General features: G+C 39.2%; 1 protein-coding gene across 2 annotated transcripts in view; it reads right to left on the reverse strand.

The window, feature by feature from the left end:
- GABBR2 (gamma-aminobutyric acid type B receptor subunit 2) overlaps positions 1 to 24,662 on the reverse strand; it is a 1,005,342-nt gene that overhangs the window by 793,641 nt on the left and 187,039 nt on the right. The gene's annotated exons all lie outside the window — the stretch shown is intronic.

The following is a 24,662-nucleotide window of genomic DNA, read 5'->3' on the forward strand; positions in this document are numbered from 1 at the left end:
GGTATGAACCCCAGAAGCCTGTTCCTGTGTCCCCACTACCATCAGTGGATGACAGCCCTCCTGTTGCCAGCAGGTATATGCACCATACACCGTGTATCTGCGACCTGGTGGGGGAAAACACTGTTACATATGATTGGCAGGACACGTGTGTTTATCTGAATTGCATGCTCACCTAGCAAGCATTGAAGCCCTTGAAGTAAGTCCAGGAATTTCAAAATTAGCGTCTTACAACTAGATTCAGGGCAATTTTGGAATGAGTACCCACCACTTTACAAATTGGGTTTCTCATAGGCAACCAGATCTAAAATTGATATAACGTCGTAAGGTACCACAATAAGTGGAAGCTTTTACTGTATGTTGTGTTTTTGAGGTTTCTTCCCAGTATAGTACATTGTCCCTTACTTTTGTTGGTCTCAGTTTTTGGCTTTTTTTTCTGTCATCAGCTGCACTATATTATCTAAGGTTAAATTAATTTTTCCCCCTAAGATTTGTGTGTATGTATATGTGACATTCAAGACTTTGGGACATTGAGAGTAACATTTTTGTAAAAAAAAGAAAATGGAGATACATACTAATAATTTACGAAACACAACACATGCATAAGCATAGTACAAATAACTCTGTTTGAATCATCGTTTCTTTTACTGTTGTAGCTATGGCTGGGTGTGGCTACTATTCTTCCCTGTACTGACATATCAGTCCTGGTAACAGCAAGCAGTGTTGGGATCAATCATGGGTTTTCCCCATGAGTGACAGGGGAGGAGGTGGAATCAGGTCTGTGTTCTACCCAATCATGGGTTCAGATCTGGTACCCTCCCTCTGCTATGCGTAAGGGGGTTGCATCCTAAATTATAGTTAGTTGGTCTCTACCATTGAGGGAGACAAGGTATCCTACCCATGCTGCTGTGCACTGGCAGGCCCAGGTTTCCTTCCCTTCGGGGAAGTGAGTGATTACCTATACTCCTGGTTCTGCTAGAGGACACCAGGGAAGAGCTAGGACTGCTACGGGGGCTCTTAACCCATAGTGAAGGTCCAGGGACCACCTGAAGTTTGAGACCAGAGCTGTGACTGCCTTGGGCAGAGCTGCTTATCGACTATACAGAGAAGAATACAACTGTTCCTGTTTCCTGCCTGGTGTGTAATCTTTCTGGGAGGAGAGGAAAACATTCTACTAACAATATCTTAAAAGCAAATCCTTGCTTTTCCTCTACAGAACAGTCGACAAATAGATATTGAGGAATACAAAGAAGCACTCTGACATATACATATTGTTTATGTAAATCCATTGAAGAGCAATGACCTATTCAAATGCACACAATTGCCAGATTTATTTATCTAAAGACCTTGGAATGACTGATTTCAAGGGTATTAGATCTAAATGGATATTCAAAGAGATGTTGGAAATATTAAGTGGTATACTGTATTTACAAAGAGGTGCTACTGTACGTTATAGGACACCTTCCCATTACAGGAGACGTACACATTTGAATGGCCCATAAGGTGTGTTCAGGCACCAGCTTGTAAAGATTTAGCTTGTAAGGAATTTACAAGTACCTGTAGATCATAATAAATGTTTAAGTATAGGTTATACAGATTACACTGGCGACACACTTTATCGCAGTGCGGCCAGATCCGCAAGCCGGGAGATTTCCCGGCTTGCTAGTGGCCGCCCCTCGGCGTGCCGCGCGTCATAGACGCGCGGTCACGCGTCTTCGGGAGCCTGCGCCCCCTGCACGCGCGTCCAGGGCTCCCCGAGGGAGCCCTGGTGTCCCGCGATCTGCGGGACGGCGGCAGGGGGTTCCGGGGGACCCGGCGGACCCGGCAGCGGGAGGGAGAGCGCCCCGATCGGAGGGCGCTCTTCCGCTGCTTCGGCGCGCGCCCGTCACACTCGGGCGCGCGCCAGGCTACTGCTGCGGCACAGAACGGGCAAATGCTCGAATAAACTGTGCCGCAGCAGTAGGTCTTAAGATAAATGTACGATGCAAATTATTAGACAATACATGAACTATTGGGATAAATATGCAAACATGTTAGTAAGTCCTTCTTGCCATATATGGGTTTTTACAAGACAATGTAAAAGTATTACAAAAAGTCTAGTTTTAGAAGAAGTACAGTTATTTTTACTAGGTTGACATTGAGGGGACTTGAACTTATTCATACAGATGTAGCAAGGGTTATTGCCCCCACTGGCACATTATGGTAGCACGTGTAGCACCCTGCTTTTTGCAGTGCTGCGCGCGTCGATGCAGCAACATTTTGCTGCCACTATAGAAATTGAATTTTCGTGCTACAGTAGCATGACGCATTCACCACGCCCCCGATCACCGCAAACAACTCCTGCAACTAGCGCACACATGGCTGGGGCTGCAGGAGTGCATGCGCCCGAGCCACCACCGTGAGCACGGCTTTAGGGGAGGCGGTGGGAGGAGGGTAAGGGTGTTACACATGTATTATGCTATTCTGTTTTATCGCGTTATCTATTTTATTAAAAGTGAGGCATAATGGCCCATATTTACTAAGCAGTGCTATGACATGATATATTCTGCGCTGGAAGACATTTAATAGCTTATGGTGAAGTAAATAGTCCATAGGGTGTCTTCTAGCACTGAGGTGTTTCATGAAATAGCACAGCTTGATAAATACAGTATGCGCCAAAATGAACTTTTGATCGTTGAAATAAATGCTCTTATAATAAGCCACATAGCAAGCAAACTCTGCTTGTAAATGCACCAGGTGTAAAAGAGAGGTTAACCAAGTTGCAAGGCAGAGAAGAGTATGCCACCTTCGACTCCCCCCCCCCCAAAAAAAATATGCAACATTAATAAAGAAGAACAAATGAATACATTATTGTATTGTGTAACTCCTCAATATTAATAGATGATGATTTGGAGATTATTGTTAAAAATGAAAGTTTAATACATTTGATCCAATTTATAATTTTTCAACTATCTTAAAAAATACTATAGACTGGCCTTTCAGAGTTTACTAACTCCAAAGGAGTCATTGACTTGTCCCTTTTAATCATTGAAATAGTGCCGCAAATAACCTCGCCATTATGCACCAGTGAGGCAGAAAGGAGTGTACATGTGCCTTCACATACAGTACTTACATAGTTACATAGTAGATGAAATTTAAAAAAGACATGTCTATCCTATGTTAAATGTAGACGACAGATACTTTATCCTATATTTGTATTTACAGTATTTTGATACAGGGGAAGACAAACAAAACAAAAACAAAAACATTTTCCAATGATATCTCATAAGGAAAAAAATAAATTCCGTCCTGACTCTAATAAATAGAAACCAGATTTCTCCCTGGATCAACAGCCTTCCCATGTTTACTTATTTGGTATATCCCTGTATACCTTTTCTTTCTAAAACGATGTTCAACTTTTTTTTGAAGCTATCTATTATATCTGCCTTCACAGTGTCCATGGGCAATGCCATCTTAAGGCATGGCCTAACTGGGCTGGAGCCCAGGGCCCCAGACTTTCAAAGCGCCCCTAACCCTTTTCCTATCAATGATGACTACAAACTGCAACAGCAAAAGATCTTTTCCAAAGTTGAAACGTATTAAACATTAGCTCTGCAGTTGCATGCGTCAACTAAGATTGAACTCTCTTTTCTTGATGACAATCGTATCAGATATAGTTCATAAAATCTAATTGTATAATGTTATTTGTGACTTTTCAAATAAAGAGAAGCAGAAAGAGACACATGTAAATAAATAAAATGTTTGTGTTTTGTAGTAATATTTGCAGAATTTCAATAAAAGTTTTGAATGTTCTTCAATAAAAACATACTTTATTTATATAGCCCAAAGTCAAACAATTCTTAAAACGGCACTGTCTATGGGTAATGAATTCCACATTTTAACTACCCTTACTATAAAGAACCATTTCCTTTGTTGTTGGGGAAATCTCCATTCCTCCAACCTTTAGATCTATTATTAAACAAGTACAGTGTAAGCACTAGATCATGATCACCCGGCATATCATTTGAATGGGACATTTAGTATTCTTTGTAATCTTTTGTTTCTTGCCTATATACAGTAAGTGGTTGCCCTGTATTTTGAGTGAAAGGTTTTTTTTGTTTTCATTTTATGTCAAGACAATTAATAACCCTAGGACATAGACAAAGATAAACACTGACAGCTGTACATTTCCTCTATTCCATCCAGGTTACCTGTCTTCATATATTTTGTGATGCATTTAACCATCATAGACATAATAGCATTGAAATATAATGTTGTGGATAAAGTATAATGCATTAATTACAATATTAATTGATATTAAATGTATGCAAAAGTAAATATATATCCAAAACATTGGACCCTCAAAAATTATGGAAAATGTTAAATCAAAGATTTGTAGTCCTACCATACAAAATAAAACAATCAATTCCATATAACTGATATAGTCAAAAAGAATGATTGCAATTAGTATTGTACCTGCTACAGTATATTAATAAACAGTACTTATGTCAAAGCTACATGTAGGCAGAACATATAATTGATCCCAAAACCATTGAATCAATATCTTACAGTATTTTTCTGATCAAACCTGGAAGATTGTCTGCAATTTAAATTAATAAAACTTTAATATGAGAAACAAGTTCAAAGTATATCAAACTTCACATTATACTTCAATTACTAATGTTGGAATAAATGAATTTGTCAAACTACTCCACTTTCAAGTATATGAAAACCCCTGGCAACATTTAATTTACAATATGTGTATACAGGACTGGTTTCCTTGGCTAGTAATATGCCCTACCTGGCAGTAAACCCTGGTAAGAGCAGGCCTGCCAGGAGTTATCATGGGTTTTCCACACTCACAGTAGCTTCTTAATTGACAGGGGATGCGGTGGGACTAGGTCTGTGCATGTCCAATCACTGGATTCAGACTGGTACCTACTTCCCTTATACTTAAAGAGCTGTACTGCTAAATTGAGTCAGTGCCTCTATCTCCTTGAGAGAGGCTGGTCTACCCAAACAATTGTGCAGGGCTCTGCAATCTGTATTGCCTCCCCTAGGGGAGTGGATGGGAGACTATACCCCATACTCCACCAGGTAGTAAGGGAAGAGCTTGCTTCACTTGGCCTGGAGTGGAGGTCCAGGGTACATCCTGAGGGGGAAGCCCCAAGAAGGTATCTCTGATGTGTATGCTGTAAGAACTGAGTGTGCTGTCAGAATAAAGTGACCCTGTTCAAAGATATTGTTCCTGCCTGAGACTACAATCTATCAGGGGGAGGGGAAGTAAGTTCTCCAGCAGGGACTGTCCCCACATCCCTGGAGCCTGCAAGAGATGGAGGCGCTGTCACTGTGAGAAAGGATCAGTTACTACCCCAGAAGTCTGTTCTGTTCTCCTCCACAACAACGCGGGAGACTCAGATCTATTGTGAGCCAGCAGGTATGCTTATACATTTTTGCAATATATATATATATTTTCGCAATTAAGCAAAAAGGAAAATGCAGGTGCAAAACTAATGCATTCTTCTCAAGGCCGACAGCTGGTACATCTGACTCTGTAAGGGGGAGGGAGTAGATAAAACGAGAGGCCCAGCTTAACAAAGAAATTACAGTTCCAGCATTAAAGAAAGTTTGAAGGAAAGAAATTGTTACACACACATTTTCACTTAACCCATAACATGATGAAACACAAAGCATGACTCTTTTTATAGCTATGAAAAACAAAAGCCTGGTTATAGCTAAACATAGAAATAATGTGAAAATATTATTCTTCCATAGTGCCTCCACTGGCCATCACAGGCTCATCTGCAGGTCGTCACAGGCCCATGTATCCTTGTTTAATCCTCCAGTCCTCCATACCAAGGTAATCTCCATGTAGGACCATATCAATCCCCCTCATAGTTGTATACCCTTTTCTCCTTGCCCCAGACCTTTTTCCCCCCTTACCTTCACCCCCCAGGCCCATATCTTTTTCTCCCCCTTATCTCCCTCACTCAGACCACTTTTTCCCCCTTGTCCCCCTAACCCAGGCCCATACCTTTCTCCCTTTATCTCCCTCCTCCAGGCCAGTACATTTTTTCCTTCTTTTCCCTACCCCCACCCCCCGGCCCATACCTGCACCCCCCCTCCAGGCTCATATCTTTCCTCCCCGTTCACCAGGCCCATAACTTTTTTCCCTTTTCCCCAGGACCATATCTCCCCCCCCCCCCCCACCCTCACTCCCATAACTATCCCCCCCAGGAACATAACTACCTCCCGCCGGGGCACATAACTGCCTATATCCTCCTCCCGGCACAGAACAATCTCCCACCACTCCCCTCCAGGCACAGAACTACCACACTTGTTAAACATTGTATTAAATTAGAACGGTATCTTTGTGTTAGTGGAAGTATTGTATTGTATTGTATGTCTTTATTTATATAGCGCCATAAATGTACAAAACGCTTCACAGTAGTAATACATATCATATAAATAACAAATAATATAAATAACAGATCATGGGAATAAGTGCTTCAGACATACTGTAAAAGTAACATTAAGGAAGGAGTCCCTTCTCCGAGGAGCTTACAATCTAATTGGTAGGTAGGGAGAACGTACAGAGACAGTAGGAGGGAGTTCTGGTAAGTGCGTCTGCAGGGGACCAAGCTTTATGTATCATGTGTCCATGATTATCCAGTGCTATTCATATGCTTCTTTAAGCAGATGTGTCTTAAGGTGAGTCTTAAAGGTGGATAGCGAGGGGGCTAGTCGGGTATTGAGGGTAAGGGCATTTCAGAGGTGTGGGGCAGAAAGTGAGAAAAGTTTAAGGCGGGAGAGGGCTTTAGATACAAAGGGGGTAGAAAGTAGATGACTTTCAGTGATGATTCAGATTTTGGTTCACAAAGGCAAAAGACGACTACACACTCATACAACAGTAAAGGACAACAACTAAATTCATCAGTTAAATATTACATTGCACTACTTTGTGACTCTAATGTATTTTTAAAGTTTATTATAAGGTCACATATACTATTAAGTTTTATAGACAGCAATATATACTGTACAGAAAGAATCAGGTGCATCAATGTCATACAGCCAATTTGGCTACAATTCTTTTTGTGTACATCAAGTTTAAGAATCAGTCTTGTGAATCCTAATCATTTAGTGGGCTTTAGTAATCAGTGACTGTATGTCTTTGCATGTGATACCCAATAGTTGTATTCAAGCAAGCATATATAATAGACACATTTAATGCATCAGTTAAAGTGTGAAAGCATTTAAATGTAGAAATCTAAGGATAATCTTAGTAGCCTTCAATATCAACTCTTCCTTACCAATGATATTAATATTGTCACGTACTATGTATTCAGTAAAACTATTAATTGAAAGCCTGAGGTAACATGTACTCCCTTGGAATGACCCAATTAAGCAAAATATTCTTTCATGATGACAACTTCCTAAAAGCAGTAACAGTGGAGCATACAGTACAGTATATGTCATTTGAAATATTGTCCTACACAAAGAAGGATTCAGGAAAGCAATTAGTTACCATTTTTTTAAATCAAATCATCTTAACATTATTATTATAATTATTCATTGTACAATTTGGTAAAATATTGCTACTCATTCATTATAATGAATAACCAAAAACTTGGAAGTAACTAAAAACATCTTTGAAATGATAGTATTTTGCTCTAAGCACAAGTATAGCAACAATGAACACCAATAACATACTAATACGAAAGCAGTAACTACTTTATATCTATTTCCTTAACAGAGCCCTAAAGAGATGCAGCTGTGTCTATATTAAACCATTCATTATTTGCTGAGATACACTGAAATCTTTGATTATTCTACTACTTCCTTTAACTCCATGACTTCACTTACAACAGAGTTTCTGCCGCTTTTCTGCATCGTTACTCGATGCAGTTAATTTCATTAATGAACTTGCTATAGACCCGTCTTTTTTATTTTATTTTTGCCTTCCCTTACTACGATCCATCTAAGTAAATGTCAAGCATTTTAGTCTTGTACCAATATGTAACAGATGTAAAGAATGTCTCTAGGCGCATGGAAGCATTGATTTGCACAGGGAGAAAAAAAGAAAAGAAAGGAGACAATAGTGTAATACTGTATGACAATATTGAATAATGTCAGACAAATAGTGAGAATTGCACTCACATTAAACTCCTTAATGAATCGCAAAATATGCGGTTTCGATCACTGTGTCTAACTGCTCCCACATGTCTTATTCACATCAGGTAAGGTTTTTTAGGAGGATTGATTTTCCATACAGAGACAAAGTGATGTCCGCATATAATGCTTGTTTAATGAACAATTGAAATATGAATAAAAACAATATATAAATGGCAACATAGAATTGCACTGATATTTCCTTCATTCCAATATATAACAAAAATATAAAAAACTGTGTCAAGAGCCTCAGTCCCATTTTTTAGGTGACATAAAGGTGAAGTGCTCAATATACAGTACGGATGGAGCACTAAAGCCTCTGTCCTCAACGGTAATCCTGATGATTACAGGCATTACCAAGGAGGCATAGTGCATAGCTGGGGCATACAAGCCTTTGTTTTCCCCAAACATTGCACTCTACCTTCTGGATACTGGAGGTCCTGAAGATATTTCACTGCTCCCCCCCACCCCATGTCTGGTCAAGGCACCTCTCGTGATCTGCTCCTTGTAGTGTGCCGGGAGTAAGAATAGCTTCTTAATTCCCGGATGGGATCCATTCAGACCGTTTGCATCATGGAGCTGTGTAAAGCTGCTCCAATGTGCATAACTTCTGATCAGAAGCCGAGAACTAAACATGTTTCGCCTGTGAATCGGCTTCAGTGACACCACTGACCAAACTAATACACAAGCAAAACGCGTTTGGTGTCTGATCAGAAATTTGGTACATTTGAGCCACTCTCACATGCTGCATTTATCTTTAAATTGACCATCTTTTAATAATACTAGTGCACAGCTGTCAAAGTCCAGGGACCAAAACAAGGTTGATTTTAGGTTTCTCAATCAACATAATGAAACGACTCTTACAAGAATGATTTGTTCCATAAAACAGTATTACATTTGACACTAAGAGGCCTATTCTAGTAGCTTCGATACTGACTTATCAAGAATTTTGAGCACTTCTCGAACGAGTTTGCAAGTGTAGCTATTCAGAAAGCTTTGATAACATACTAAATTCGCACGAGAAGTGCTTCTTCCTAATCGGCTACACTGCTGCATAGAGAAACCATGTGAGAGGTCCAAAAATGCTCAAATTCAGATTTTTTTGCCAATCAGAGCTATTGAGCTATTCTAGTAGCTCTGAGATGCACATTGCGGCAGCAACTCGCAGGTTCTGATCTCGCCACCTGAAGGGTGGCAAGATGGGATCTGCGATGTGTCTGAAGAAAAAAAATATTTTTACTGCATCGGATTGAAGCCGGGAGTCTCTAGAACTGACACACATTAATACCAGAGACCCCCTTCTTAAATCCTATGTAATAAAAATACAGTTACAGGCAGCTTCATTACCTTAGCGGCTAACTGCTAAGGCAATGAAGGGGTTAAATACCAGTGCCCAGTTTATTGGGGGTAGAGGGGGCTGGGTGAAGGTGATATTTGGCCTCTGGTGGGTGTTTATGCCTAATGGGGGTGTTGCTGGAGGAGTCAACCCCTTCATTACCTTAGCGGATGCCCAGTAGTTAGTTTTTTATTTTAATGTTGCTACCCACAGAGGAGGACGACGAAGATGAGGACGAGGACATCCTTCATCCTTGCAGGGGTAAGTACAACATTAATTTAATTTATGCTGTCTGGGTAATGTTTTATTTTTAATGGAAAAATGCATTATTATACAGATCTGGATAATAGGGATTTTGCCCATTACAGTACTGTATGTGTTGGGGGGGGGATTGTTGGGGGTAGAGGGGGTGAGTAGTAGGGTGCCCATTCATTGCCTTTGAGGCTATCTTTGCTCCCATTGAGGACATAGGTAACCACACTGGCAATCAATAGGTGTATTGGCTGGTATTTGGATTTGTATTGCATTTTAATGTTTACTGGTGGTAGACGGGGTGGGTGAAGGGGGTAGTTGCCCCGGGGTAGGTGGTTAGGCCTCTCAGATACGTATCGGGAAGGGTTAACCCCTTCATTACCTTAGCGGTAATAACCTTCCCAGTAGGCCTAACCACCCATTCTGGGGCAACTACCCCCTTCACCAACTCCCTCTAGTGGCTAGCCGCTAAGATAATTAAGTTGTTTTTATTTTATGTTAATAACAGTATTGCAGTAGGAGATCTCCTGAGCTAAACCGCATTAATTTTAGCCACTGGCACCCTTCCCGTGTTACAGGCCCCAGTATCTCCCTGCATTGTTTAAATGTCCCGGTCAAGTGACGTGGGAGATTTAAACAATGCAGAGAGATACCAGCACCCCATACTGTAACTCGGGAAGCAGTGGGTCCTCGAGGCTGAAATGAAAGCGGTTCAGCTCCAGAAACCCCCTGCTTCAATACTGCGTTATTAAAATATAATAAAAACGGTGCGATTACCGTTAAGATCTGTACAGGGAGATACAGCTCTTACAGACTGTAGCCAGATCACACAGGCAGAACTTAGAAAAAGACACAGCAAAAGGCACTGCTATCCCATGCGGTATGGCATTTTCCAACCTCATGGTTTCTAACTTGCTATAACTCTTTCTGAATACTGTGATAACACAGATGTCACACCGTGAGGTAGGGTCATTCCAAATTTTTTTTGATTTGACAGTGATAACATCGAAGCTACCAGAATAGGCCCCTAACCCTCATAAAAAGGAAGTGAAACATCTTCCTAATGAGCGTGCCGCACTACAAAAAAAGTGAGACGATAGATTTCCTAATGACATTAATACAGTTTGGAATGTTTAGTTATGATCAAACTTGGAAACAATGGATGAAAACATTTTCTTTCTGTTTTCACCATACAGTGGTGTGTTATGTTGATGTTATTACTGTACATCTAGTGCCTAAGTTTCCTAGTAATTTGTTGTGGTCTGCTATTGTGGACTGTAAAATAATATTGCCATACTGTAAGATAGTTTGACCAATATACTGTTTACTCAATATGTAATATGATCCCATATTTTAAAAATATGTGCCAGAAATGCAGATATTATCCCAGTGGTTCATAAAATAATACATATTTTACATGTAAGCACAGGGAAGCAATAAAGGATGGTGATTGCTGCAATAACTGCAATGTATTCAGTTTTCCCATTTTCTTCCTCTTGTTTACAATGGTACTCTACCAAATAACTCTAAAGCTAGATGTGTATCTTAGAATGTCATTAGAAAAGGCCCATTACAGTACATTACTGGAAAAATAGTCTGCAGTCACATACATATACACACACAGTAGATACCATTGTCACGATTAAATAGATGCTGGTAAAATTCCACTTCATATATTTTATTTTAAAGATTATTCTTGTAGTGTTAATGTATCCTCTGCCAGTACTTTAATAAATAACAATCTTACAGTGAGAAATGCATTCTGCTATGCCCAGTGTTAAATAATCATCACTTTCCACACAAATCAATGTGAATGCCAAGATAAGTATTATTGTGTTTGTAATTTGTCTAGGCTACTAGCCTAGTATACGCTTTCGTTTCCTTTATTGATTTTGCAAGTGCAAAAATAAAAAGTATAGAAAATTGTTTGATACACGTCAGATGTTATAATTAGCTGGAGATTGTAAATTTCAACGAATATGAGCAACATAAATACATTAGAACTATCGTGTTTAATATATATTCTATCTTTCGTTGTATTCCAGGGGGAGCATGGAGGGAGATTAATATATATTCTATACAGATGTGCAAACTTTCCAAAATCCTTGCAAACATGGTGAAATTAGTATTTTTTGTAAATGTTTTTTTTTAAACGTTGGCCACAAAAAAATAACATGGTTACATGACCAATGTACAGTAAATTTGATTTTTTTAAATGCAAATTTAAAATAAATTGTGAGTTGTTTAGTCTAAATAAAAATTGTGAAAATATTTCAAAATTGCTAGATCTTTCAAAATTTGCACAAAAAAATTACTGGAACGCAATCAGTTTGCACATCTCTAGTTCTATGCTGCCAGATGAGAAAAACTTCTGAACAAAAATGGAAATCTGCCATTTGTGATTCCACTAAGGTCAGTAAGGATGTTAGAAGATAACTGGTTCTCAAAAGGAGCTTTGTAAAAGGGATTTGTCCCTGTTTAAGGAAAACTGCCTCTAAATCAAGCAGGGAGCTGGTTAATTGCAGACAGGCATTTAACCAAACTCCACCTGGTTAATTAGATCTCTAGAGAAAAAGCCTCATGTGAGAAACAGAGGGAGAGATTTTCCTCAGCACACGAGGGTGCTGACATGAGGAGAGGGGTCTTGAAAAAACAGGAGAACTGTGTATTGACAGCAAAACACAAGGGGATCAAACCTCTTTTCCTGGACGCAGAGGACCCAGAAACCTAGCTGGACCCTCAAGCACACTAAGACACCTGGACACCACTGACCTGAAGAGCTACCTGCTTTAAGGTACCGCTGAGACTTTGGGGTGGTAGGCTGGAAAAGGGCTTATCCTCCCAGTCTTGTAGAGAGGGACTGGGGGAAGTAAGTTAGCCCTTACAGAGGGATAGGTGTTTGTTACTTTTGTATATTTTTGTATGTTTTGGCTTGTTAAAAGAACAGGCTCAATAAAGCCCAGGTTTAATTTCAGTCTAATCGGTCTCCATTAAATGTATCTCTGCACACATCTCTTAAAGCTTGTAAATCATGTACTGTATATTCAAAATCTGTAGGTATGTTATTATCTTTTAAACTGTGATTAACACAATTACTGTATATTTGCCTTTTATCTATTACTGAGGTCTGCAGTCTTAGAAGTATAACTAATAAATAATAAGGTTTATACAGTTTAATTCATTAGAGGAAGTACTGTACAGTATGATGCAGTCATATACCGTAGGAAGAGGATTTAGATCATAAAAACAATTATGAATTTTCATATACTGTACAGTATATCTCAGATGTGAACCTGGAAGGCCAAAAATAAGGGAGTGCTTGGACTGCTACATTGTAGAAGCTTATGCAAAACCAGAGGCATTACATACACTGTACACAGACAAATTTTCTTAACCAACTCTAATCTGGCTTTCACCCAAACCACTCCATAGTAACTGTCCTCCTAAAAGTTTGTAATGACATCCAGTGTCAAATGGAACTGGGGAAAGTTACTGATGCAATATTCATAAATATTTCCAAAGCTTTTGATACTGTTGATCATGTTATCTTATTAAACAAGCTCCAGTGCTCTGGATTAGGGGAAATGCTTTAAACTGGTTTCATTCGTACCTATTGGGTAGATCACATTATGTGTCTCTTGTGCTCTAACTCCAACCTCTTGGATGTCACCTATGTTCTTTTCAGTCGTCATGAATGATCTACCTATAGTTTGAAAGGCAGCTTCAATGTACCTGTATGCTGATGACAAATATATATGAACACAACCATAGTCTCTCTGACCTTGGACATTTGATTGTTCAAGACTTGAATACTGGATTTCCCAAAACAAACTGTTCTTAAACACTAACAAATCCGTAAAAATGGTATTTGAGGCTAAGGCAACATCTCTAAAGCTACCAATGACTGAACTACAGATCAGAATAAACTCCAACACCATTCTAACTCCTGCAGTGCTGACATGGTGGTGGTGCCTGTGCACCAAGCCCCGTGCTTATAGTCTTTCCATCACAACAATTAATCTGATTGTTGGGGAGAGTGCGGGGCATCTGCAACTCTTACCTTCTCCGGCAACATCTCCTCATACAGGGTCCCGTCATCATGGCTCAATTACATCAAATAGTGTCGCATTGCCATGACAACAGGACGTCATATGACATTGTGACACCGTGCAGTGTCATGTGTTATGACAAGGGGACGCCCTGTGGTGACGCGTTGCCATGACATGACTCCTCATGGTGCTGTGATGTCATACTGTCATGGCAACACAATGACATTTGATGTCACATACCCATGTTGACAGGAAGCTTAGTAGATGTGGCCCAAGAAGGTAAGAGCCGATGCTACACAAATGTCCCTGAATCAAGACCCGCAAACATCCCAGACGGCCTTGAGCCCCTGTCACTAGCTTTAAATATCTGGGCATATGGCTTGACTCCTATTTAACATTTGGGCTATATATTGATATTCTGACATCCAAAACCTATGCCAAACTAGGTGTATTTTACAAGAACAAATCCACCCTAAGCCTGCTGGTCAAAAAGCGCACTACACTTTTGCTAATGCTAATGCCAATTATAGACTATGGGGACATAACCCAAAACTCACCTCAACAAACTAGACACCCTCTACAACTCAATATGCCATTTTCTACTACAACACACATCACTGCGAAATGCTCCAAGAACAAGATAATCTATCTGTCACGGAAGACCAGGCATTTACACCTTTTATTCCAGGATCATAAAACTGAGCAAAATGAGTTGATGAAATAAATTGTCATTTATTCACTTAAACAGGCAAACATATAATATGATACATATGATATAAAATACAGGAGAAATACACACTTACTGGGGGTATGGGGCAAATAACTAGCCTTTTCTGGTTGAAATACGCAAAGAACCAAAGTTTTTAATTGACCGGGTCTTGGTCCCAAACTTCCTGGAACTCAAATCAGCTTGAAGTTCCTGACGCCACCGCTCTCTTTCTTCTGGAGGTGCTGTAATCCCTTGACAGGGAGTTAGTCCCAAATGTCCTGGATCGGTTTTCGGCTTGCAATCCTAGCCACGACAGCAACGTTCAATTCTCAGAACTTGGCCCTCAAAAAGTGTGAAATTTCTGAAGCCGGCTCGCTGCTATTTCTCGAAGAGCATCTTTTGGTGGTTTCAAATTTGCTGCTGCTGTTCTAGCACTTAGAATCTGATCTCCGGATTGGCTGAGAGTTTCTTATAGTATTTCAGAGTTCATTCATGGAATACAAAGCCAATCCGAGCATAGGAAATGTCCTACCAGACAATCAGAGCGATGCCAGTCTTCTGAAGCCGGGCTAGTGGATCTTCAGCATCTACCAAGGGCATGCACCAACCTGGCACCTCAGCCACTTGGTATGCAGAAGCCACCCACTTGTTTAGTCTCAACTCAGTCTGGGAAGGCAAATGGTAGTCCGAGGACTTGCCATTCATCCCAGGATTTGAGTGCTCAGCCTAAACCTCCTGCCCAAATGCTCTTCACACCTCTGGCATCCTCCGAGGCTTTCATGTCTGATGTCTGGGTAGACACGGTGGTGCCAAGCTTGTAGCCCAGTGACTCACTCAAGACATCAATCCAGAAAGACCCAGCTCATAATACCATGCACAAGCATATATGTACTTTAAACACATTGTTTAATAAAATATACATTTATATACTTTTCCTAAGTCTTATACTGTACTTATGGGGAATAGAATAAGAAGTTGCACTTTATTCCTACTAGTCACACAGTATACCGGACTTAGACTTTAAAGCCCTTACAACCTTATGTATGGTTGAAGAACCCCCTGACCTGGGCATTAACTGGTCATTCCCTCTTATATTATGGACTCTTTTACTGTTCCAGGGATACCGCACATCCCTATGCCCCATTTACCTTTCTGGTCTGTGCTGAAGCAGGGAATCCTAGCGGTGAGTCGCACAAGCGTTTTCAAGGGGAGATTTTGCTGGAGCAATGTGTCTCCATGTATCCGAGAATCCGACCTGATTCCCGGGTACATTTTGGGGTCTCCAGCAACTCTGGAACCCAACTAGCTAGACATATTTGGACAATACTTTCTCCGTAAAACCCCCCTTGACACTCATAGCCCAGCCACCTGTTTGCTGGCACGCCTAGAAAGGTAAAAACACATACATTCTTTAGGGTTGCATAATTATTTACAATGCCTAGACAATCACTGGGCTCAAGTACTGACACTACCGAACCCCAATACAAGGATCAGAGGTAACCAAACGGGCTTAACCTTTATTATTGAGCCTGGTTACCCCATCACTGTCACACTATCCCAGACGCAAAGTACATTTTTCCTGTCTTGCCTTCAAATACTTTCTGGGCCAGTTACCTGCCTATCTGAACAAACTCCTCACCCCTACCACACGCGGCACTTATCTCCCGAGATCGGACTCCAAAAGACTGTTCATGGTCCCAAGGCTCAACAAAGTATCCGGTCGCTCTTCCTTCTATTACCATGCACCTCACAACTAGAACAATCTACTGTACCAGAGACTCCCAAATCTAGTTTTTGCTCTTGCAAGACTTTAATCTTGTCTGCAACTGTTACATACACCCATAATCATATCTCTACCTGGCCATGAAATGTCTGTAAATATAATGTATGCTCTGTTCTTTTAATGTAACCATGTATTGTCATAATAACTGTGCCCAATACATATTTGAAAATGAGAGGTAACTCTCTGTATTATTTCATGGTACCTTTTGGTGATAACCCTCTTGAACTACTTCAACTAGATATACTGTATCTCCTTGATCACAGGCACCTGCTGTGGCATTAGTTATGGATTATTTGCCCGAATAAGTACCTTCAATTATCCACTAAACTGCAAATTATTAACTCCAATTCATTGTTGGAATATGAGCAATTAATTGTTAACAGTTGTTTTGAAACACCGTGAATAGATGTCAATTGAATGTATCATTTTTTTGGACATTGTCTTCAGTTTATTATTATAAAAGATTTCAGTTGAGCAGTTATGTCTGGAAAACTTAAAGACCTTAATTACTACATTGTTAACTACTGTAGTTTACTTTTTGGAACTTGCAATAGGTTGAAGGATCTGATAACTAAAAACCCCAATTCCAATTTTTTTTACGGAGATAGTTTACATGCAGTATGTTAAAATGAATAAACACTTTAGTTCTTTTTATAAATGGTGCAATTGATCATGTAGGATGCCATATATTTTATCTTTGTTATGAAATGGAACACATTTTCAATATATACATATCTCTTTACCACATTACAATAAATACACTTTAGAACCACTCAAGACTGCATTAACAAGGCATATTGCCAGGTTAGAAAGAAAGGGGCTGAGAGAAGCTCTACTACCAAATATGACTAACAAAAACCAATCCCACCCTAAAAATAAATATTAAAGGCGGTGCACCCTGGAGCAAAACATGATTAAATACAAAAAGAAAGAGCAGGTTCCAAAAGACACAACCTGCAGAATCTCCAAAGTGGGGCACTCAGGCTTGGTGAAAAATATTACAAAATGTATTATAAGTACCATTGGTCAAATAAAGACAAAACAACGCTAAAATAATTTAAAAAACATGTAAACACTATTCCAGATCATCTAAATATAGTCATGAATAGTTGCAGCATGCTTGGAGGCTGTTAATAAGTCACACATCACAAAACAATAGTCAGATATTATGATACTAAATATGTCAGTAAATAAATAATCACAGCAATCCAGGAGGGGTTAAAAAACCTTTCCCAAATTAAGGGATGGCTATCCAGCTGGATAGTGATCCAACAGATAATATAAAGCTATCAAACCCTGGTGGAACAAAAGCAGTGAAGTCATGAATAAACTGAACAGTTGATACTTGAAAAGGCTGACATAGTAAAATAACAATGCTGTGGCAATTTGTGAACATGCCTCATAACATAGTATCAAATGAAGAGTATAGCATGAAGCAAAAAGGCTATGCCACGACTGTAAAAAAAAGTCCTGTGTAAGTGCAACCTAACACAATGAATATTAGGCTAAATGTCCATATGTCCCCATCTGTTTGTGCCTTGCTAAAAAAAAAAACCACCCCATGTGAATAAGGTATAAACAGGTTGATTGATAAAGATAGGTGTAATCCAGCTAATGGAAAACAAATACAGACCAGCACCCACAATGATACTATAATGTCCACTGAGTCCAAGATAAAAGTCCAATCAGTCGTGATATATGATTGGGCCCCACTCAGTAGGTCTGTGACATGTGGAAAGATACAAGAGAAAAAATCATGCGTATTGCAAACACAAATTACATAAAACAATACTAACTAACAACAAACAACATGAAACATGAAACACAGAAGCTGATGACATAAATCTAATTTATTAAAACAAAGAAGCCTGTTGCAGCGGATGATCAGGGGTTAAAACCCAAAACCCTACTTACAACGGGACCGGAACATAAGCACGTTGAACACCAAACAGTGGCAAATCTTCTGGACGGAGCGAGTCCTCTGTGAGTGCTTAAATCAGCAGGAGATGGTCACGCACTCTTTCCGCTGTCTGTGGTTCTCAACGGTGGTGCCGCAACATGCAGAGACCGCTCTCGTACAGTCCACATGTGCTGTGAGGTAAAATCAACAACCCAGAGGAAGTGACGTTATCACGAAACACGTAGGGTCAGAGGTCACGGCGCTTTGGAGGAAGTCGGAATTGCGTTACGTGTTGATTTTACCTCACAGCACACGTGGACTGTACGAGAGTGGTCTCTGCATGTTGCGGCACCACTGTTGAGACCTACATACAGCGGAAAGAGTGCGTGACCATCTCCTGCTAATTTAAGCACTCACAGAGGACTCGCTCCGTCCAGAAGATTTGCCACTGTTTGGTGTTCAACGCGCTTATGTTCCGGTCCTGTTGTAAGTAGGTGATGATCCGCTGCAACAGGCTTCTTTGTTTTAATAAATTAGTTTTATGTCATCAGCTTCTGTGTTTCATGTTTCATGTTGTTTGTTGTTAGTTAATATTGTTTTATGTAATTTGTGTTTGCAATACGCACTATGATTTTTTTCTCTTGTATCTTTCCGCATGTCACAGACCTACTGAGTGGAGCCCCATCATATATCATGACTGATTGGACTTTTATCTTGGACTCAGTGGACATTATAGTATCATTGTGGGCGTTGTTCTACTAGAAATCCTCCCCAGGGAGGTCAGTACGCCGCACAGCCGTGGAATAAAAGCTTCAGGAAAGGCTGATCAGTGTGGCATGAAACTTTAATAGAACATAGTGCAAACGGATCCTCTTGACGCGTTACAGCCCGTCAGGCCTTTGTCAAAAGAGTGATCCGTTTGTAAAAACATGATGCATATATAGCAAATGCAAGTAACAACAACGGGCTGAAACGCGTCAAGAGGATCCGTTTGCACTATGTTCTATTAAAGTTTCATGCCACACTGATCAGCCTTTCCTGAAGCTTTTATTCCACGGCTGTGCGGCGTACTGACCTCCCTGGGGAGGATTTCTAGTGTTCCGGTGCCTGCTGCCTGCACGCCCTGCTTTGTATGGTGTATCTGTGTCTCATTGCTGCATCCGGAAGTACCGGCACTGCCGCCGGTCAGGTGACCACCCACCGCGATCGAGCGGGTGCAGGGTTGGCGGCAGAAGAGATTGCTGGCGACGTGAGAGGATCATCCCATCAAGAGACAACGCAGACAGAGGGACACACAGCATTGTTCATGCAGGAAGACAGACGGGCCACTTCATTACGTCCCCCAGTGCAACTGTAAGTTATCTTCCTTCAAGTTTTTCTCCAACCTCATTGTGCTTATAGCTAGCCAGTTGCAGAGAATTACATGTAATCAATAACACACTGGGGGATAGTGGCAGTTATCAACCAGATTTATTGTCAAAACACCATTTCACAGCTGTAGCTACACTTTCTGAGCGCCTGGTGGGTTAACTGGCTGTTTACCCGTTTTCACACATTGTGGGCGTTGGTCTGTATTTGTTTTTCTGTTTTGCCTCTGGTACTGGTTCTACCAGTTTTTTCCTGGCTGCCCTGTTATTTTGTTGCATTTTTCTAATTGTTTGTATATATTGTTTTATTGTACTGTATAGGGATCAGCGCTGTTAAGCACATTTCTTTTTGTGTAATCCAGCTAATATTATTGCTTTGGTTCTGCTGAATTTAATCAAAGCGTACCCAGCAGCAATCTATAATGCTGAACCCGCAGTGGCAATATAGCAGGAGTTAAATCGGAATTCCCTAGGTACCTTTTGTGACTTAGAATATAGCATGAAAAAATCACCAGTTGGTATACTCAAATAACCGGCTCCATGTTGCTGGCACAGATTCTTAGGCTCCTTTACACACACAGGCATCTGTTGATAGCGGAATGCTATAAAGGCTGCATACATAGGAACACCGGATCTCAAATGGGCACACCGGGAACACAACAAGCTGCTGACTGATGATCTGGATAGCAGAGATACTGTAGGAGGCGCCAAATTTTACCAGGTTGCATGAATAAAATGTATGCTTTGTTTGATTTTTGCAAGTAAACCAGCTAGTTGAGCAAGCATATTTTAATATTTTTTTTTATTATATATATTTTTTCATTTGAGTCATTTCTTGAGTGATGATAATTTTTGAATGCAGCAATGCAGTAAATATTTTTTAGTTATATCTACTGTAGAAATAACAGTGATCAAACTTTGCCAAGAATTACATGTAAAATATAACAGTATCAAACATTTTACATTACCTATTGTTATGGCATAGTCATTATATTTTAGTTTAGAATTGTAGCCTTACTTGAACTTCATTGTGGTCAAGGAATCAAATAATTCTTCTAACGAATTAACATAGGATGCTGGCATTGAAGCAAGCTGTGGAAAACAGTTGCACTCTGCCGGCATTGCTTATCCCTGTGACATAGATTAACAACAACTTGAAATAAAGGAGAACTATGCAATATGGGCAATACAAACACTAAACCTCTACATTTTTACTTATTATGGACTAGGAAACAAAAGATTAAAATTGAATTCTGTTATAACAATACGATAAATAGTTACATGCAAAAGATTTTCCATTTGATAAAATATTAATTTAGATCAGAAAGATAATGTTTAATGAATGTATTCTTAGAGATGTTGCAGCTGTAAAATCAGGTATATATTCAGTATAAAGGCCATATAAAATACTCTCATTGTATCTACTGCAATAACTGATTGATAGCTATTCAATATCAAACAAAGATTCTGTCATTCAAAAGTTGAGAACAAATATTGGATCCAAATCAAGTTATCAGCCTTATCTTCTTAATCCAGATTTGTATTGGATATTTGCTGTGGGAATCAATTGAGATAGTTTACCACCAAGACGGTGAAAAATAATGTATATTGCTGTGTGTGTGTTTTTTACCCCATGGGAGCATGAAACCCCACCCACCAAGAGGGGTGACAGCTTTTATGATGTCATGCTTCTGCTTGGCCTCGGTCTTTACACAGTTGGACACATTTATTGCAGTCCCCTCCACCTTTGTGCAAAAAGCAAAATGGACACCCTATTTTCATGGCCCCCCCATGTGAGTTAAACATTCATCAGGGAGAATGGGAGAGATGGCAAATCTAGGTGTCACACAGGGAAACCATGTGAATTAACATCTACATCATGCTTACCATTTATTACATTATTGACCAATTCTGAAAAATATACACACACATGAAAAAGTCAATAGTCTCTATTTTGAAAGTTACTCTGTAACTTGCTCTGTAATGTGCAGTTGCAGAAGGGTGTGCCCAGATAAAAGCTTATTCCAATGTGCCACCAGCTCAGTTTGGGCAACATACATAGAAGATCGATCAACAAATATTGCTGTGTGACACTTTAGAATTTTAATGCTTTGTTGTAGAGATGACAGAACATAGGGATTGGGAAACAACTACTTCTAACTTTCTAGGGAGCACCCAAAGTGCTTTAACGATTCAATGGCACTCCTTTGGAAACAACTGCCTGTGAGAAGGTTTACCTGCTATACACTTCTTTAACCCAGGCTAAGCTGAAAAAGCTGTGTAATACGACAGACATTAGCAAAATGGACAAGAATCAAAAGGTGACACTGCTAATCTGCATGTCATTTACCAGAATCCCTGCCTGCAGTGGAAGCATTGTACGCTACGAGATAATGGGGAGAGGCAGATCTGGTAATTTTCTTTGCTGGACCATCCTTCTAAAACATGGTCTGTATTTTATTGCTCACAGTATTTTTTTGCCAGTGCTTAATTTCCTAAAGACATTAACCTCTGCAAAATCAAAGTACTGTATATGGGAGTGTGGTGAGATATGCTCATGAACGCTTTCATTTTATGCAAAACCTGAAAAAAAAAATCTCTGGTTTTACATAATATTAGGGAATAATTAATTTAAAAAAAACTGCAAGCTGAAATGCAAAGAACCAAAGGAAACTTAATCAAATCACACTGAGAAATAGAACCACTTAAATCTCCTACTTTAAAAAAAAATGCAAACTGTAAGGTTTGTTTAGCCAAATGCTCTGAATATTATATTGAATATAATGAAAATTAATTAGTACGTGGCATAATGATTCATCAAAAGTTCTTACTGTATTTCAATTGTAACTCTATTTTTATTTCAGAACTTAATGTTCCTCCAATTTGATGTTGATAATTAAAGCAAACATATTCCAATTACTAATAATTTCATAATTCGGTAACCTAAGTAAAAAATGTACATTCTGAACGTAAAACTTTTCATGGAAAAATAAAATGTATTGCACAAAGAATGATCCTGTGTTGTGTTGGTAAATATATTGTGCTTATGAATTGAAGCATCTTCATCATAAAAATTTATATCATAGATTTATAACATGGCTACCTTAAGAAATGTAAAAGAAGCAAATATGAAATTTTTAGTTGCGCTATTGTAGAGTATTTAATTTATGGAAGATTTCTGACTGGTTAATCTGAATCTGAAGAACTGATTAACAGCTAAAACTTAAAGTTCTGTTGGTGCAATAATGGGTCAGTATGCTGAACACATTCCACATTCTAAAAAGGCAGAATTACTGTACCGCAATTTTGAAAAGGATGATGAATCAAAGCTTTCAGAATTAAGTACTTGATCATAGTGAAAAAAACAAATAAAGATAAATAGAATGTAAAAATGAAAGATTAGAAACAAAAAGGAAACGTTAGTACAAGAGGAAACGGGCACAGCACAGAAAATTATTTGTGTTAGTGTTTTCATTACCAAAATGTTTCAACTAAAAAAAAACCACCAAAGTATATTCACTGGTTTATTCCTCAATTGCCCCATTCAACTTGTGGCAATACCAACACATAGCTCCCAGTTCCTCTCTCCTAAACACACAAAATGCCAAGACACAATTGTAGGTGAAAATTACCATAGCATTTTTTTTTTTTAAATATCAAATAAAAAAATTAGAGGCCATTGCCAGAGTTCGAGACACAACTCATACACCAACCACCAGTTGTACCAGCTTAGTGAGCCAATCCAAATTCCATCACCAACATTCTATGAGAGAACACCACCATATCTTACCATTCTCCATTGAGTATTAGCACTGGCTGCCCATAAACTGCATGATAGGTCAGCACCAAGTTTATGATCTAACTAACATAGCGTTGAGTCCCCATGTTAACCAAAACGCACATCTATGAATAAGCACTGTTATTGTAACACCTCATTTACATATATTTATCAGTGACAGTGATTATAGTTAATGCGAAAATCTGTGAATCGGATTCATACAGCGTTGCCCATCTGTAATGTCAATCTAATCTTATTTGCATCATGACTCATTTCTAATAGTTTACTTCTGAATGTTGAGTAAAAAAATAAGGTGAACTTTGAAATGGGTCATGCCATTTCAGTATTATATATTGGAAGAGCAAAATCTTGCACTCTAAAAAATTTCTAAGCCTGATACACCCCATACTATATGAAAATCTGTTTAAATAAATGTAATGTTAGATGAGTCAACATGCTGGAGAAGGGAAATATTTAGCAGATGTGTCATAATCTTATAAATCTCGTTAATGTTAACGTTAAATAACAAAGATAGACACATGAGTCACTTTTAAACAACGTACACTAAGGTGACATAAGGAAAGGAAGAATTGAATGTGATGATTCAACAAATGCTGCATGCTGCATATTATGTGAAGTATAATAAGTACTTTCTGATGGACCATGAGTAACCAAGGTGAGCAGCATTGCTGAGTGAGAAATGTTTTTTTATTCTAATGCATAATATGTTCTACTCTTACAGGATTACAATACTTATGTGAGCAAGCTACAAATATGGAGAGAGTTGAATCTACATACAGTAGTCTCAAACATGTAAATATTAATGACTGGCCTTTTTCTGCCATTCACTTAGCTGTTAGCTTTAGTTTTAGTGAATGAGCATTCAGTCTGTCTGCTACAATGCATTAACCATGATTGATTATGATTTGCTTATGGGTCATTTACTAAAGAGCAGAAGCTGTTACCAAATGTTATCAATATTCAGCTTTGTATTACTAACACACTGATCAGTAAGATAAGTGCACATCTCCACTGTCTCACTGCTAAAGAAAGAAAGATGCTATTTTCTAAAATAAAAAACACACAAATCAATATTTGGCAGGTCTGTTACCTATCTACAGTATATGTAGAATCCCAACTTTTTAGTCATACAGTAGCCCCCAGTATAATATTAAGGAGGGGAACCCATGACTTTGGGTTTGCAGGGCTTTTCTGGGAGAGGATGGTTACTGTAACAATAAACAGGAGAAGGTCAGTGATTGTGTTAGACCGCTAAGCTTAGAAGTGTTTAAAGAGGAGTAGGTGTGAAAAACTTCAGCTTGGCAGCACCAGCGAGTGGTGAT

This window comes from Ascaphus truei, chromosome 2 (genome assembly GCF_040206685.1).
Source record: "Ascaphus truei isolate aAscTru1 chromosome 2, aAscTru1.hap1, whole genome shotgun sequence".
In the NCBI taxonomy this organism is placed as follows: domain Eukaryota; kingdom Metazoa; phylum Chordata; class Amphibia; order Anura; family Ascaphidae; genus Ascaphus; species Ascaphus truei.